The sequence below is a fragment of the Mesocricetus auratus genome, unplaced genomic scaffold, assembly GCF_017639785.1.
Source record: "Mesocricetus auratus isolate SY011 unplaced genomic scaffold, BCM_Maur_2.0 Super-Scaffold_100676, whole genome shotgun sequence".
Classification (NCBI taxonomy): Eukaryota; Metazoa; Chordata; class Mammalia; order Rodentia; family Cricetidae; genus Mesocricetus; species Mesocricetus auratus.
This window is the reverse complement of record NW_024429266.1, coordinates 89,536,004-89,552,363: the sequence shown is the minus strand read 5'-3', so window position 1 is coordinate 89,552,363 and position 16,360 is coordinate 89,536,004. Positions and strand designations below refer to the sequence as shown.

General features: G+C 45.1%; 1 pseudogene; it reads left to right on the top strand.

The window, feature by feature from the left end:
• The first annotated feature begins 6,323 nt into the window (after positions 1-6,323).
• LOC121137356 lies at positions 6,324-6,455 on the top strand (annotated as a pseudogene).
• Positions 6,456-16,360: the final 9,905 nt, after the last annotated feature.

The window sequence follows — 16,360 nt, the reverse complement described above, 5'->3', positions numbered from 1 at the left end:
CAAAACTAAGCTAAATACTAAACTGTATTGCAAAGTCCTGGCATTGCCCTGTAGTCTCTGTCGTTGACCGTGTCATTGCTAGAGAATGAAGTTGGGAGGTTTGGGGATGGTGATAAGCTGTCTGTTAGAGAGCTTTGGAGTCCCTTCTCTGAGTGTCACCATGTTATATAGTCCCAAATTATTTGGGTGAATCTATTTGGGTGCAACTGTTTGGATTGAAATTTTCTCCCAAGTGCTTAAAGACACACACACACACACACACACACACACACACACACACTCTCTCTCTCTCTCTCTCTCTCTCTCTCTCTCTCTCTCTCTCTCTCTCTCTCTCTCACTCCAGCAACAAGAAGAAGAAGGAAAAAAACCAAACCCCAAACCAAATTGGCTACATGTAGTAAAGAAGAGTTAGTGTTTTTAATAGCTTGAAAAATGATATCCAGATGCTGAACACAAAGGAGAAGGCCCTTCCCTCAAGTTCTGAGCTGGCCACAGCGATCCTTAGCCTGGTCCCTCCCATCTGGACAGCTGCCCTGGGCCCTCTGGGAGCCTACCTTGGGAGACCGCCCGGGAGCTCCAACTGGCCCCAAACCCAAAGAAGGCAGGCAAACCATCTGGAATGCATTGTTCAGATCAGCCCTGCACTGCCCAGTCACCCTGACAGCTTCTTGGGTCCGTGTGAGCCTTGGATCTAATCCATCAAGTGCTCTCCAGACAGAGGCTTCCAGACATCTCTTTGACTCCTTTGAGAATCTGGGTTCCAACAGAAGTACAATTAGACCTGCTAGTCACTTCCAAGTTTGGCTTTCTTGGGGAAAGGACCAAGGTGTGCTCTGAGAGACACTCTCCAGCAGCTCTTGGCCTAGTAACAAATAAAGAAGAGGGATGGTTTTGGCAGGAGGCCTCTCCATGTTTCCTTTGTATTCCCACTGCAATATGCCAACCATCCATCCAGCCCTGACAGCCGACACTTATTTGGAAGGGATAAAGAAAATAATCCTATTCCATGACACCTTGGGGAGCCTTTTAGAACTCACAGCCTGTCTTTCCACACCCTCTCTACACCATGCAAAGTCTGCTTGGGAGAATGATGGGATAAAATCTGGAAGGGGGCAGGGTGGGGGGTGGGGAGCAGGGGGTGGGGGAGTGGGGGTGGGAAGACATTTGGAATTTTCCTTAAATCGAACTGTTAGAAGAAGGATTGAGGGTTTAATTTTTTCTTCTTTAAAATTATAAAACCCTGAAAACAATAGGTTGATTATAGTTTTTCTTCTAGGACAACAGATACTTCGTTGGTGTGCAGACAGTATTGAATTTCTCCTTTACCAAGCCCCCACCTCCTCCCCTTTCCCTTGTTTCTAATCCTTATTCATTTCTTTGTTGGTAAGGAAAATGAATAGTTTTCCCTACGTATCTCATCAGGGAGCAGATTCCAAGGTAATTGGGCTCAAGTTGAAGAGAACCTACTGTGTCTCAAATCAAACCAGTTCCCTCAAATGGCCAGAGTGACAGTGCTCCCCAAATAACCACACAGAGACTTAATATTAATTATAAATACTCAGCTGGTAGCTTAGGTGTAGATGGGGCTTTCTGTCCCATCTGGTCGCACAGCCATTCAGCCCCAAATAAACACACGGAGGCTTATATTAATTATAAACTGTTTGGCCAATGGCTCAAACTTCTTATTGGCTAGCTCTCTCTTGATTATTAACCCATTTTTATTAACCTATGCATTTCCACATCGTCTTGGATTACTGGAGAATGCCCAGCATCCTATCTTCCCAGTAGCTACATGGAGTCTCCCTTGTGACTCTCCCTGCCTATCTCTTCCTAGAATTCTCCTCATCTGGTAGCCCTACCTACACTTCCTGCCTGGCTACTGGCCAATCAGAGTTTTATTCATCAACCAATAAGAGACACATATATTCACAGCATACAGAAGGATATCCCCCATCACTCAGGCTTGTTTTTTTAGCTAGCTCTTATAACTTAGATTTACCTATTTCTACTCAATCTGTGTGCGGACCTGAGGCTCGTTTACCTCACCTGTGGACTTCCCATATTGCTTTTGTGTCTGGCTCATGACTCCTGAGACTCTCCCTTCTTCTCCCCAGCATTCTCTCTGCCCCGCCCCCAAATCCTGCCCAACTGCTGGCCATTTGCTTTTTTATTAAAGCAGTCACACTGATATATATCCACACAGTGTCAAGGAATATTCCACGCGACGGGGAGTCTCAGAATTACCAGCATCATCTCAAAGCTGCTTTCGAAGCTTCCGGTGTGTTTTTGCAAGCAGGGCGCTGCTTCACGTCCTGGCCTGTATCGTGCGCCTGTAGGTGCTCTCTTCCTGTGTCTCCCAGCACCACTCCCGTCTTCGGATGTCCACCACCCGTCTTCGGATGTCCACCGCCCGTCTTCGGATGTCCACCGCCCGTCTTCGGATGTCCACCGCCCGTCTTCGGATGTCCACCGCCCGTCTTCGGATGTTCACCGCCCGTCTTCGGATGTGCACCGCCTGGCTGCACGTGCCAGCCTGGAGCTGGGGTGGAGTGTTGTGAGCTGCACGCAGGTCTCAGCAGATGTGAGGTGGAGCAGGTTGCACTTCGGTCTGTCGTCCTGCTCTCCCACCTGCGTGTCACCACAACAGCTGCGCGGGCATGCGGGCATGTCAATATTTGGAGCAAGGCAGGGGTCAAGCTGCCTCACAGCAGACAAGCTGAGCAGGGCAGTCCTCTGACTTCCCTATGGAGGCAATCCCTTCCGCGGCTGCTGTCCCACCCCTGTGCCACTCAGACTGCTCAAAACTTCGCCAGGACCCTCGCTTGTATTTTCCCCATGACCGCCAGTCATTAACCCGTTCTTTCTTTAAATTTTTAATTTTTATTACTCTTATGAGGTAGGTGTGTGTGCGTGTGTGTGTGTGTGTGTGTGTGTGTGTGTGTGTGTGTGTGTGTGTGTGTAAGTCAGGGTTGGGATGGGGGGTGGGGGGTGAGGTGTCTGCAACTTTCTGGAATTGGCTCTTCCCTTCCACCATAGTCCTGAACTCAGACCGTCAGGCTCAAGTGGCAAGCTCTGTTGTCGGCTGAGCCATGTTGCCAGCCCAGACAATTCGTAATACAGAACAGTTTAGCGGTCTGTCTTGTTCTGGGCCACCATTTTCCAAACCAAGGGAGCCATGCAAGGCATCACGGTCAGTGATCTCGTTTATTCCTTTTCCTCACCGAGGAGACCCACTCGGAGCTTTTGCCCTCCGTAGGAAGCCTTTGTGCCAGATCTCCTGGGCACAAAGAGATGGAGGATGAGGGGGTGGCGATAAGGCTTGGAACCGCTCCACTGCAGGAACCATTCCTGGAAGTGACAGGGACAGGTCTGCAGGCGGCTTAAGGCCAGTCTCACCTTGGATGCCATGCCAGGTTGAGTCTGAGCTTTCCAGTTTGGTTGGCAGACCATAGCTCAAGGGAGTTAAGAGGCAGTTAGGGGCTCAGAAACCCTCTAGGCAGACGGATGTCATGCAGATGCTTGCTTGCCGGATGCAGAGCACAAGCCATCAGGGTTGAGTGGAGGTGAATGTTCCAACCCAGGAGGAAGAGCAAGAGGAAAGTTCACCATCACCAGCCACTCCCCCAGCCTCCCACTGTCATTCAACCACGTCCCACCCCCACGGGTGACCATTCGTCAAGAAAGGTGGTGCCATGAAGAGAAATGCCAGACGCCAAGGGCAAAGCTTTCAGTGAACATGGGGGGTGTAGGAAGAGTTAGAGTTCAGGGCCGATGCGTGTCACTCGGTAGTCAATGCGGAGCCCCTCAGATCTCCAGCTCACTAACCAGCAAGGACAGCGGGGCAGCAAAATAGACACAAGGCTTTTCAGAGTGGACACACATCTATGGCAACGCCCCCAGCCTCTCAGCCCTGTTGGATAGTGGATGACAGACCAGAGTGGGCTATTTATGTGCTGAGCCAGCAGAGCCAGATCTATTGGACTAGGGCAGCAGAGGGAGAGGAGACAGCGTATGAGGCTGGCCATCCTCAGTCATAAAGGGTAACATTTGTGATTAAAATAGCACCTTGCTATTTTAATTCTGGTCTCGTGCCAGCCTGGAGTGGTAGAAGAAATACCACAAGAGTCCAGGTGTCTCTGGGCTGGGCTGGCTGAAGCCAGTTACCAGTTGGGAGCCCCTAGGGGTCCATTTTCCTCCTTTGTAAACTCAGGAAGTTAAGCTAAACTGAATGCTTTCAAAGTGTCCTCCTGAAACTGGCAGTATCGTTGTCACCTGGTGGCTTATGAGAAATGCGTGTTCTTAGTTCCATCAGATCAGAAATACTGAGAGTTAACCCCCCAAAACCTGTGCTTCCACAAGTCTGCAGGTGGCTCCGAGCCCAGCAATGTCTGAGACACAGTGGCCTAACTAATTCTCAATCTGCATGCCCGGATGCCTCTGTATCTGCTAGAAGGGATGAAAGGCACCCACCCCTGCTCTCTCTCACACAGACGCCCCCAGAGTAGCTCTCAGCATACAGCCTTTCTCTTTAGTCTGTTGCTAAGCCAAGGCTGTCTCTGCAAGGGATAGATTGGTGCTCCAGCCAGCCGGTTAGAGAGGACACAGCGCTCTCGTCTCCTTTACCTCCTGCCCAATTAGCCAAGGGTGAGTTAGGAAGATTTACTCTTTTCCACAAGCAAGGTCACAACCTGAGGTTGTCATAGAAGCTAGTTTCCATCCTGGCTCTCCTGAGGCTGGGACAGCGGATTGGCTAGCAGGCAGATGGCTCTGCCTGGTAGCAGGGATTTAATAGGCAAGGCGATGCAGGGAGGGAGGAGAACCAAAGGGGAAGAGTAGCTCTGCTAAGCCTGTTGCCTTCTGCTTAAAAAATTTTATACGTCTATTTATAACTTGTGTTGTTCCACAAAGGATTTCAGGCAGCTGCCTTCCTTGTTGGAAAATCCTTGATGCCAATACTTGGCATCTGATACCAAGGACTTCCTGGTCCCAGTAAGGGGGCCAAGTCTTTGTTCATGCGGTCTCAACGGAGCATATAATGGGTACCCTAGGCTTTGTGTTTTAGGATACCCATCTTCCCGCACTTCCTTTCTTCTTGCCTGTCTCCATGGAGGATACAGCCAGCATCTCGTCTGCCCCTGTTTCCAGTGGGCATTTAACCTGCCCCTGTTTCCAGTGGGCATTTAACCTGCCCCTGTTTTCAGTGGGCATATAACCTGCGCCTGGTTCCAGTGGGCATTTAACTTGCCCCTGTTTCCAGTGGGCATATAAGCTGCACCTGTTTCCAGTGGGCATTTAACTTGCCCCTGTTTCCAGTGGGCATATAAGCTGCCCCTGTTTCCAGTGGGCATATAAGCTGCCCCTGTTTCCAGTGGGCATATAAGCTGCCCTTGTTTCCAGTGGGCATTTAACCTGCCCCTGTTTCCAGTGGGCATATAAGCTGCCCCTGTTTCCAGTGGGCATATCATTTGTAACCTGATAACTCCTGGTTTGTGTCTTTTCTATCTGGGTTAAATAAGCTTAAGACTGGTTTGAGACTTGATTGTCAGAGCCCTGTAAATGAGGGAATCCTCCGTCTTTCCCCAGCTATATCCATCAAAGGAAAATGCTTACTGCTCCATTATAGATTGGACTCAGCCCTGGAGTTAATTAGGATTTTGAGGGTTCCTTAAATTAGATATATACACAACATGCCTGTTCGTAAATGCTTAATAATCATTACCTTAAATAAACAAAATAAACTCCAGTGACATGGAGTGATACCGAGATCTCTTGGGTAGATGGGCTGGGTTTGCCCCCTCACATGGAAAATTGATACCTTTGAGTATGAACTTCAAATTCTGGCCTTGCTTTTTCCTTTTCACTGATCTCTTTAGCCTGGAGCTGAGTTCAACAATTGAATTATTTGGGTTTTTTCTCTTTTAGAGTGAGTGATTTTAGTTCCTTGACAAATCTCCCCATAGGAGGCTTATGTGAACGGCTTATTGTTTTTGTGATACTCAGCATGTGGAGACGGCCACATGCTTTGACACCAGCTGAGTGTCTCTGTAAAGGGCTGCCATGTTCTGGCTCCCAGAATCCTCGGGCCCCAGACTTCAGACGTGCCAGGTCTCTGACGCATAATCTGCCTCCTGCATGGTTTCACTGTCATTGCTTTGCTATAGGCGCCCGACCCTGCCCTTGCTGCTTACACACAATATTCTGTTTTGGAATCCGACTAACCAAGACAAAAATGGACAGGGTAGAGCCAAGAGCCAAGGGCAGACAAGATGCTTCTGAAGAAGAAGGGAAGCTGAGCCTGCTAAGTGTCAAGACTCATTATTAGTAGCACTTGTGTGGCTTTTCTTCTGTTGAGCAGGTAGACAAAGACTTCAAAGGCAGGTGCTAAGCAAATACTCTTTTGTAAGCCGGGGTTCATTGTTTCTGCGTGTGCTCTGGTACAGGCGAGAAGGAATATGATGATGAAAAGAATTGCATTAAGCAGTAAAAATTATAGCTTTGTTGTCAGTGCAGGGATAGACTAGCACATGGTAGAACAGAAGAGAGAATGTAGAACAGACCACACTTGAACACTGGACACTAGAAGTGGCTATAGGGGACGGTGGGGGATGGTGGCTATAGGGGATGGCGGCTATAGGGGACGGTGGGGGATGGTGGCTATAGGGACAGTGGCTATAAGGGGACAGTGGCTATAGGGGCGGTGGTTATTTTGAGTGGTCCAAGAAAGCTAGAAAGCTAGTTTCCTTGAAAATGGAAAACATAAAATGGATCTCTACCATATACAAAGAAGAAAGAGTGTGAGAAAGTGTGTGTGTGTGTGTGTACACATATATATGGCAGATTTGGGACTATTCTTAAAACCTCTATTTGTTTGCTTATTGTTTATCACTGGGAGGCATGTGGTATGACAGGCACGTAGAGCTGAGAGGATAACCTGAGGGAGTTAGTGGGCCTCAGGGGTTGAACTCAGGTTGTCAGGCCTGGTGACAAGTGCCTTTGCCTGCTGCACCCTCTCACGGCCCATGAGGCACTGGTTAAGTATGCCCTAGAAAATACAGGTTAGGCTACAGCATCCCTTCTTAATGAACGCAGTAGTACCCACAATGCATGCATGCCCCCAACCCAAAAACTAAAGCAAAACAAAACAGAAAAGGTCCCAAAGGGATAAAAATAGCATTATTCTCATATATAAAGCATAGACATATGTATGGTACAAAAACATTTACTCACAGGAGTAAAATGTCAGTGAAATGATTAGGAAAAAAGTCTGAAGCACTTTATTTATTTTTTTATTAATATTTTTTTTATTTTCCATTTTAAATTTAGATAAGAAACAAGGTTGCTTCACAAGTCAGTACGAGGTCCCTCTCCCTTTCCCTCCCCTCCTCCCGTGCCTTCCCCCCATCCCCCCCCCGTTATCCCCTCATTCCCCCAGGGAGGGTGAGGCCCTCCATGGGGGTGTCCATAGTCTGTCATTTCATATAGGGCAGGGCCTAGACCCTTCCCCAAGAGTTCAGGGTGAGAGTGCACCTCACATTGTTCTATGGGAGTCCAGAGACCGTGTGTATACTTGGGATGGGTACTGATCTGCTGTCCAAGGCTCAATAGATTACCTAGGCCTCCTCACTGACACCCAGATTCAGGGGTCTTGATCAGTCCCATGCTGGATTCCCAGGCTGATGCCTGGGATTCAAGAGTTAACCTTTGTCTGGTCAGCTGTTTCTGGGGTTAAACCAGCCCAGTCTTAATCCCTTTGATCATCAGTCCTCCCTCTCTGATACTGGCTTTCTTGAGTTCAGCTCAGTACTTAACCAGCCAGTAAATGAAGTTTCTGTTTCCCAGACTCTCTGGCAATAGGATTGTAGGCTGGCACTCCCCAGATCTATGTCTAAAATCCATATATGAGAGAGTACATGCCATGTTTCTCTTTTTGTGACTGGGTTACCTCACTCAGGATGGTTTCTTCTAGTGTCATCCATTTGCCTGCGAATCTCATGATTCCATTATTTTTTCTGCTGAATAGTACTCCATTGTGTAGATGTACCACATTTTCTCTATCCATTCTTCGGGTGAGGGACATCTAGGTTGCTTCCAAGTTCTGGCTATTACAAATAAAGCTGCTATGAACATAGTGGAACAGACATCTTTGTTATATGAATGGGCATCTTTTGGATATATGCCTAAGAGTGCAGTTGCTGGGTCTTGTGGTAGGTTTATTCCCATTTTTCTGAGGAATCTCCATACTGCTTTCCAAAGTGGCTGAACCAGTTGGCACTCCCACCAGTAATGGAGGAGTGTCCCCCTTTCACCACATCCTATCCAGCATAAATTGTCATTGGTGTTTTTGATTTTAGCCATTCTGACAGGAGTGAGATGGTATCTCAGAGTTGCTTTGATTTGCATTTCCCGGATGGCTAAGGATGTTGAGCACTTTCTCAAGTGCCTCTCAGCCATTTTAGACTCCTCTATTGAAAACTCTCTATTTAGTTCTGCAGCCCACTTCTTAATTGGGTCCTTTGCTGTTTTGGAGACTTGCTTCTTGAGTTCTTTGTAAATTTTGGAGATCAACCCTCTGTCAGATGTGGGATTAGTGAATATATTTCCCATTCTGTGGGCTGCCTCTTTGTCTTGCTGACTGTGTCCTTTGCCTTACAGAAGCTTCTCAGTTTCAGTAGGTCCCATTTATTAATTGTTGATCTCACTGTCTGTGCTACTGGTGTTATGTTCGGGAAGCTGTCTCCTGTACCAATTCGTTCAAGGGTACCACCCACTTTCTCTTCTAAGAGGTTCAGTGTGGCTGGATTTATGTTGAGGTCTTTGATCCATTTGGACTTAAGTTTTGTGCATGGCGATAAACATGGATCGATCCGCATTTTTCTACATGCCAGTCTCCAATTATGCCAGCACCATTTGTTGAAGATGCTTTCTTTATTCCATTGTATATTTTTAGCTTCTTTGTCAAAGATCAGATGTTCGTACGTGTGTGGGTTAATACCCAGATTTTCAATTCGATTCCATTGGTCTGCCTGTCTATTTTTGTGCCAATACCAAGCTGTTTTCAGGACTATAGCTCTATAATAGAGCTTGAGGTCAGGGATAGTGATGCCTCCGGACGTTGCCTTGTTGAACAGGGTTGTTTTGGCTATCCTGGGTCTTTTGTTTTTCCATACAAAATTGATTATTGTTCTTTCAAGGTCTGTGAAGAATTGTGCTGGGATTTTAATGGGGATAGCATTGAATCTGTAGATTGCTTTTGGCAGGATTGCCATTTTTACTACATTGATCCTACCTATCCAAGAGCATGGGAGATCTTTCCATTTTCTGAGGGCTTCTTTAATTTCTTTCTTTAAAGATTCAAAGTTCTTACGATACAGGTCTTTCACTTGTTTGGTTAGCGTTACCCCAAGGTATTTTATGTTGTTTGTGGCAATTGTAAAGGGTGATGTTTCTCTGATTTCTCTTTCAGCCCTTTTATCATCTGTATATAGTAGGGCTACTGACTTTCTTGAGTTGATCTTGTAACCTGCCACTTTGCTGAAGGTGTTAATCAGCTGTAAGAGTTCCCTGGTAGAGTTCTTTGGGTCATTGATGTAAACTATCATATCGTCTGCAAACAGTGAAAGTTTGACTTCTTCCTTCCCAATTTGTATCCCCTTGATCCCCCTTTGTTGTCGTATGGCTATAGCTAGAACTTCAAGTACCATGTTGAAAAGGTATGGAGAGAGTGGACAGCCTTGTTTTGTTCCTGATTTTAGAGGAATTGCGTTGAGTTTCTGTCCATTTAGTTTGATGTTGGCTGTTGGTTTACTGTATATGGCTTTTATTATGTTTAAGTATGTCCCTGTTATCCCAGATCTCTCCAAGACCTTTATCATGAAGGGGTGTTGGATTTTGTCAAAGGCTTTTTCAGCATCTAGTGAGATGATCATGTGATTTTTGTTTTTCAGCTTGTTTATATGGTGGATTACGTTGATGGATTTTCGTATGTTGAACCATCCCTGCATCCCTGGGATGAAACCTTCTTGATCGTGGTGAATGATTGTTTTGATGTGTTCTTGGATCCGATTTGCCAGTATTTTATTGAGTATTTTTGCATCAATGTTCATGAGGGATATTGGTCTGAAGTTCTCTTTCTTGGTTGTATCTTTGTGTGGCTTGGGTATCAAGGTTATTGAAGCCTCATAGAAAGAGTTTGGCAAAGACCCTTCTGCTTCTATTGTGTGGAACACTTTGAGAAGAATTGGTATAAGCTGTTCTTTGAATTTGTGGTAGAATTCTGCACTGAGGCCATCTGGACCTGGACTTTTTTGGTTGGGAGACTTTTGATGACAGCTTCTATTTCCATAGGGGTTATAGGTCTATTTAAATTGCTTATCTGTTCTTGATTTAGTTTTGGCAAATGATAGCTGTCCAGGAAGTCATCCATTTCCTTTAAATTTTCGAATTTTGTGGAGTACAGGTTTTCAAAGTATGACCTAATGATTCTCTGGATTTCCTCAGAGTCTGTTGTTATGTCCCCCTTTTCATTTCTGATTTTGTTAATTTGTGTGTTCACTCTCTGCTGTTTGGTAAGTTTGGACAAAGGTTTGTCTATCTTGTTGATTTTCTCAAAGAACCAACTCTTCGTTGCATTGATTCTTTGTATTGTTTTCCTGGTTTCTACTTTGTTGATTTCAGCCCTCAATTTGATTATTTCCTGGCGTCTACTCCTCCTGGGGGAGTTTGCTTCTTTGTGTTCTAGAGCTTTTAGCTGTGATGTTAATTCTCTGGTATAACTGTTTTCCTGTTTCTTCATGTGAGCACTTAGTGCTATGAACTTCCCCGTAGCACTGCTTTCAAAGTGTCCCATAGGTTTGGGTATGTTGTGTCTTCATTCTCATTGAATTCGAGGAAGTCTTTAATTTCTTTTTTTATTTCCTCTTTGACCCAGGGATGGTGCAGTTGAGCATTATTCAATTTCCATGAGTTTGTAGGTTTTCTGCAATTTGTGTTGTTGTTGAATTCTAATTTTAAGGCATGGTGGTCTGATAAGATGCATGGAGTTATTCCAATTTTTTTGTAGCTGCTGAGGTTTGATATGTTGCCAAGTATGTGGTCGATTTTTGAGAAGGTTCCATGTGGTGGTGAGAAGAAGGTATATTCTTTTTTATGTGGATGAAATGTTCTATAGATATCTGTTAATCCCAGTTGGTTCATTACTTCTATTAGCCCTTTTGCTTCTTTGTTGAGTTTCTGTTTGGTATTCCTGTCTAGTGGTGAGAGTGGTGTGTTGAAATCTCCCACTATAACTGTGTGGGGCTTTAGATGAGATTTAAGTTCTAATAATGTTTCTTTAACGAATGTGGATGCCTTTGTATTGGGGGCATAGATGTTCAGGATAGACACTTCATCTTGGTGGGTTTCACCTGTGATGAGTATGTAATGACCTCCTTCATCTCTTTTGATTGATTTTATTTTAAAGTCTAGTTTGTTAGATATTAGGATTGCTACCCCTGCTTGTTTCTTGGGTCCATTTGATTGAAAAATTTTTTCCCAACCTTTAACTCTCAAGTAATGTCTGTCTTTGAGGGTGAGGTGTGTTTCTTGTATGCAGCAGAAGGAAGGGTTCTGTCTTCGAATCCATTCTGCTAGTCTGTGTCTTTTTATGGGTGAGTTAAGGCCGTTAATATTGAGGGATATTAATGACCATTGATTGCTCATCCTTCTTCGATTTGCGATGGTTGTTGTTGGTGGAATTATGGGTGGAATTTCACCCCTTTGTTCTTTTGGCTGTTGGTAGAGAGGGATTCTCTAATGCTTATGTTTTTCTGGTTGTAGTTAGCTTCCTTGGGATGGAGTTTTCCTTCCAAAATTTTCTGTAGGGCTGGGTTAGTGGACACATATTGGTTGAATCTAGTTTTGTCATGGAATATCTTGTTTTCTCCGTCTATAGTGATTGAGAGCTTTGCCGGGTATAGTAGTCTGGGCTGGCATCCATGGTCTCTTAGTGTAGGTAGAATATCTATCCAGGACCTTCTGGCTTTCAGAGTTTCCATGGAGAAATCAGGTGTAATTCTGATAGGTCTGCCTTTATATGTTACTTGACCTTTTTCCTTAGCTGCTCTTAATATTCTTTCTTTATTCTGTATGTTTGGGGTCTTGATTATTATGTGGCGAGGGATTTTTTTGTGGTCCACTCTATTTGGTGTTCTGTAGGCTTCTTGTACCTTCATTGGCATGTCTTTCTTAAGGTTGGGAAAGTTTTCTTCTATGATTTTGTTGAATATGCCTTCTGCCCCTTTGAGGTGGATTTCTTCTCCTTCTTCTATACCTATTATTCTTAGGTTTGGTCTTTTCATGGTGTCCCATAATTCCTGGATGTTTTGTGTTAAGGATTTGTTGGATTTAAGGTTTTCTTTGGTTGATAAATCCATTTCTCCTAATGTATCTTCAACACTTGAGATTCTCTCTTCCATCTCTTCTATTCTGTTGGTAATGCTTGTATTGGTAGTGCCTGACTGTTTGTCCAGCTTTTCTATTTTCTGCCTTTCTTCAGATTGTGTTTTTTTTAGTGACTCTATTTCAGTTTTCAACCCTTGCAGCGTTTGCATTGCTTCTTGCAATTTTCTGTTTATCTGTTCGTCCGTTTGTTGCCTTTTATGAATTTTTTGGTTTGTTCTTTCTTCCATTTCTTGCATTTTTTGGTTTGCTTTTTGTTCCATTTCATGGATTTTGTGCTTTGTTTCTTCTTCCATTTCCTGCCTTTTTTGGTTTGTTTCTTCCTCCATTTTTTTCATTTTTTGCTTTGTTTTTTCTACTATTTCTTGCATTTTTTGCTTTGTTTCTTCTTCCATTTCCTGCCTTATTTGGTATGTTTCTTCTTCTAATTCTTGCATTTTTTGCTTTGCTTTTTCTTCCATTTCTTGCATTTTTTGCTTCATTTCTTCTTCCATTTCGTGCCTTTTTTGGTTTGTTTTTTCTTCCAATTCTTGCATTTTTTGGTTTGTTTTTTCTTCCATTTCTTGCATTTTTTGGTTTGTTTTTTCTTCCATTTCTTTGAGGGATTTTCCAATATCCTCTTTTAGGGCCTCTATCATTTTCATGAAAGTGCTTTTAAGGTCGTTCTCTTCTGCTTCCTTCGCATTGGAATATTGGGGTCTTGCTGGTGTGGAGTCTCTAGAATCTGGCGGTGTCATATTTGTTTTTCTGTTGCTGACTGTGTTTTTGTATTGTCTCTTTCCCATCTCTTCTTCTAGTGGGTGCAGAAAGAGCCCCTTCCTGGTCTGGGGACCAGAGTTCCCTTTTGGTGGGTGCTAGTAAGTCCAGTAATCTGGTGGTTCTTCTATGCCTTGTCCAAATGCTGGTCCGTGGGTAGAGAAGAAGAACAGGAATCTGGGGCGCTTAGCCTCCTACCTGGTCCCCTGGACCCTATGCTGGGTCCTGTTGTTCCTGATCCAGAACTGCTACTCCCCTGGTCTCCCTGGCTCCTGTAGTTTCCTGGTCTCTTTGGTGGGAGAGAAGATCTGGAGTCTGGGGTGCTTGGCTCCCGCCGGGATTGGGAGCTCTGTGCAGTTCCCAGGCGATCTGCAGGCTCTGGAACACAGGCCGGGAAGCTGGCCTGTTTACCTGATGCTCCCGCCGGGATTGGGAGCTCTGTGCAGTTCCCAGGCGATCTGCAGGCTCTGGAACACAGGCCGGGAAGCTGGCCTGTTTACCTGATGATGCCAGAGGGACCCTGAAGCACTTTAAAAGGTTGAAGGGTTGAGTGTGTAGCATGCTTGAGGCCGTTCCTTCCTTGCTGGGTGTCTTAGTCGCTGGGCTGTTGCTGTGAAGAGACGCCATCGCCCCCAGCAGCTCTTTATAAAAGGAAGCATTTAACTGGGGCTTGCTCCGTTTTCAGGTCAGTCCATGATGACCGTGGCAGGGAGAAGGGCACTGGAGCAGTAGCAGAGAACCTCATTCTATGTTCCTACTCACACCAGGGAGACTCGGCCCAGCTTTGAAACCTCAAAGCCCACCCCCAGTGACACACTTCCTCCAACAAGGCCACACCTCCCAATCCTTCTAATTCCTTCGAACAGTTCCAGTCTCTGGTGACTAAGTCTTCAAGTGTGTGAGCCTACAAGGGCCATTCTTACTCAAACCACCACAAACATTATAAAGGGCAAAGGAGACATCACACACTTCACTGCTGTCTGAGGGTAGAAAGGGTGAGGACTGCGACAAGGGAGGTACCCATGGGGCTTCAGTCAACACTGGAAACATTCTGCCCCTTCTGGGTGAGATGGATTCAGAGGTGTTTTGTTTTCTTCTGAGGTATGTATGGTAAATAAATACACACGTGCGTATATAATCCATTTCATACAGTATCTTTTTTTGAAAATTGGTAAGGAAGTAACTGGAAAAGTGACGTAAAATGAGAAGAGCACTTACTGGCCTGGAGACCAGCATCCGGGGAGGACAGATGAGCCGGGGAGGACGGATGAGCCAGGGAGGACGGATGAGCTAGGGAGGAGCTATGCCCTCCACCTCACCTTGCTACGCTGCCTGCAATTTTCCACACCTGCTTCTCACCTGAACGTCAAAGAAATAATGTCCTGCTCCCAAAGTTGTTATGATTAAATGCAGGTACATATAGTCTGTGGAGTCATGTGGTCTGACAATGAATGCCTAGCAGATACTCTCTCCTCTATCTTGCCACTTAATTCTGTGCCTTATGGTTTATGCCTTTATGAGTCCGTGTTCTGACCTCCTTGAAGTCCCTGACTCTAACCCCTGCCAACTGGGCCCTGCATAAAGACTTGGGCCTATGTCCTTCCACATGTCACCCTGCCTGCCCCCAGAATGCTCAGCTCATTCCGTCTCCACAGTTCCTTGCAAACTAGATGTTAATAAAATTAGGAATTAAGTTGCTATCATGTATCTCTCATCAAATGCAGCTGGGACTACACTAGTCCACCTGGCCCAGTATCCCTAGAGGATGCCAAAGATCAGAGAAATGTAAATAGTGCTTTTCCCAACATGTCTATGTGTATGACAGAGCTTAATCTTTACATTAAACACAATAAACTACTAATAGCAATGAATAGAATGAAAATAATTGTATTGGAATACAAGTTATAAATTATTTGCTTTTGAAATTTGTCCTGTAGCATTTGGTAACTAAACTGAAGGGACCTAAACCATAGAAAAAGAGAGTTATGGTGATTGGAAAAGTCATTTATAACAGTCATTGCCGCTAAAGACACCCCCATTTCAATGAGTAAAATGAAAACGAAACATGCCTGCCCTCAGAGCTACAGGCTATGATGATGCCTGCCCATGATCCCAGAACTCAAAGCTGAGGCAGGAACATCAAGAGTTTAAGACCTGCCCAGCCTGCACAATACATCCCTGTTTTAAACAATAACTTCAATAAGTGAACAAGCTGAAACAGACACGCCCGTCCTTGACAGTCAGAGTGCAGAGGATTCATCTGTTTGAGCTAGTGCCTCGTTTGCCTCACATTGTTTCTGTGAGATGGTGCAGGAGCACAGTCCCTCTAGAAGCCCAAGGTTGAAGAGCTTGCAACAGACGTATTACCAGAATGACTTTGTCTTTCTGAGCACAGAGCCAAGCTGCATAGTGCTCTATAAATTTAGGGGAATCGCAGAGCTGCTTGGCTGGCTGCCGGAGGAGGCTTGGGATGGGAACAAAGAGGCTAAGCGGTGAGATGTAGGGTGCCAAAGAAAACTTGACCTAAGCTGTAGCAGTGTCTCTAGCCACGGCTTCATACATAAAAGCCTTCAACTGGGCCTGTCCTTTTTTGGTGTGTGGGGTGTGGGGGTGAGGTGGGGGAGGCTCCACAATAAAGAAGGGACTCTCTGAAGTTGAGGACAGCAGAATTTTAGCTCCCCTCCTAAACCAGCTTCCCTGGATTCTCCCTCATCCGTCTGTGTTCTTAGGTCAGAAGCTAGTTCATGACTATTTAAAAATCTTAACTTGCCCCTGAAGTGTTGGTGGGTACTTTTGGAATTAGAGTTTGAGTGTGGTTTCCTAGGGTTAGTGAAAGCTTTCCAAGTCCCTAGGAGATTCCATACATGTATGTATGTATGTATGTATGTATGCATGTATGTGCATCTCTACATAAGTATGCATGTATGTATGTATGTGTTCAGAGATCTTTGACTTTCCAAGCCAGGCAAGCACATGCACAGGCATTGAAATAAGTCAACGTCCCCCCAAAGTACAGTCCCTATAATATCAAGGTACTTACATGGTGCCGAGATTGTTTTATTTTCCACAAATACCTTGCATTCTCCATGCAGATCTCAGAGCATGCAAGGGAGGCCATGCAAGTCCAGCCTTCTTGTCACAGCAGGACCTGGAGACACTTCCTAACAAG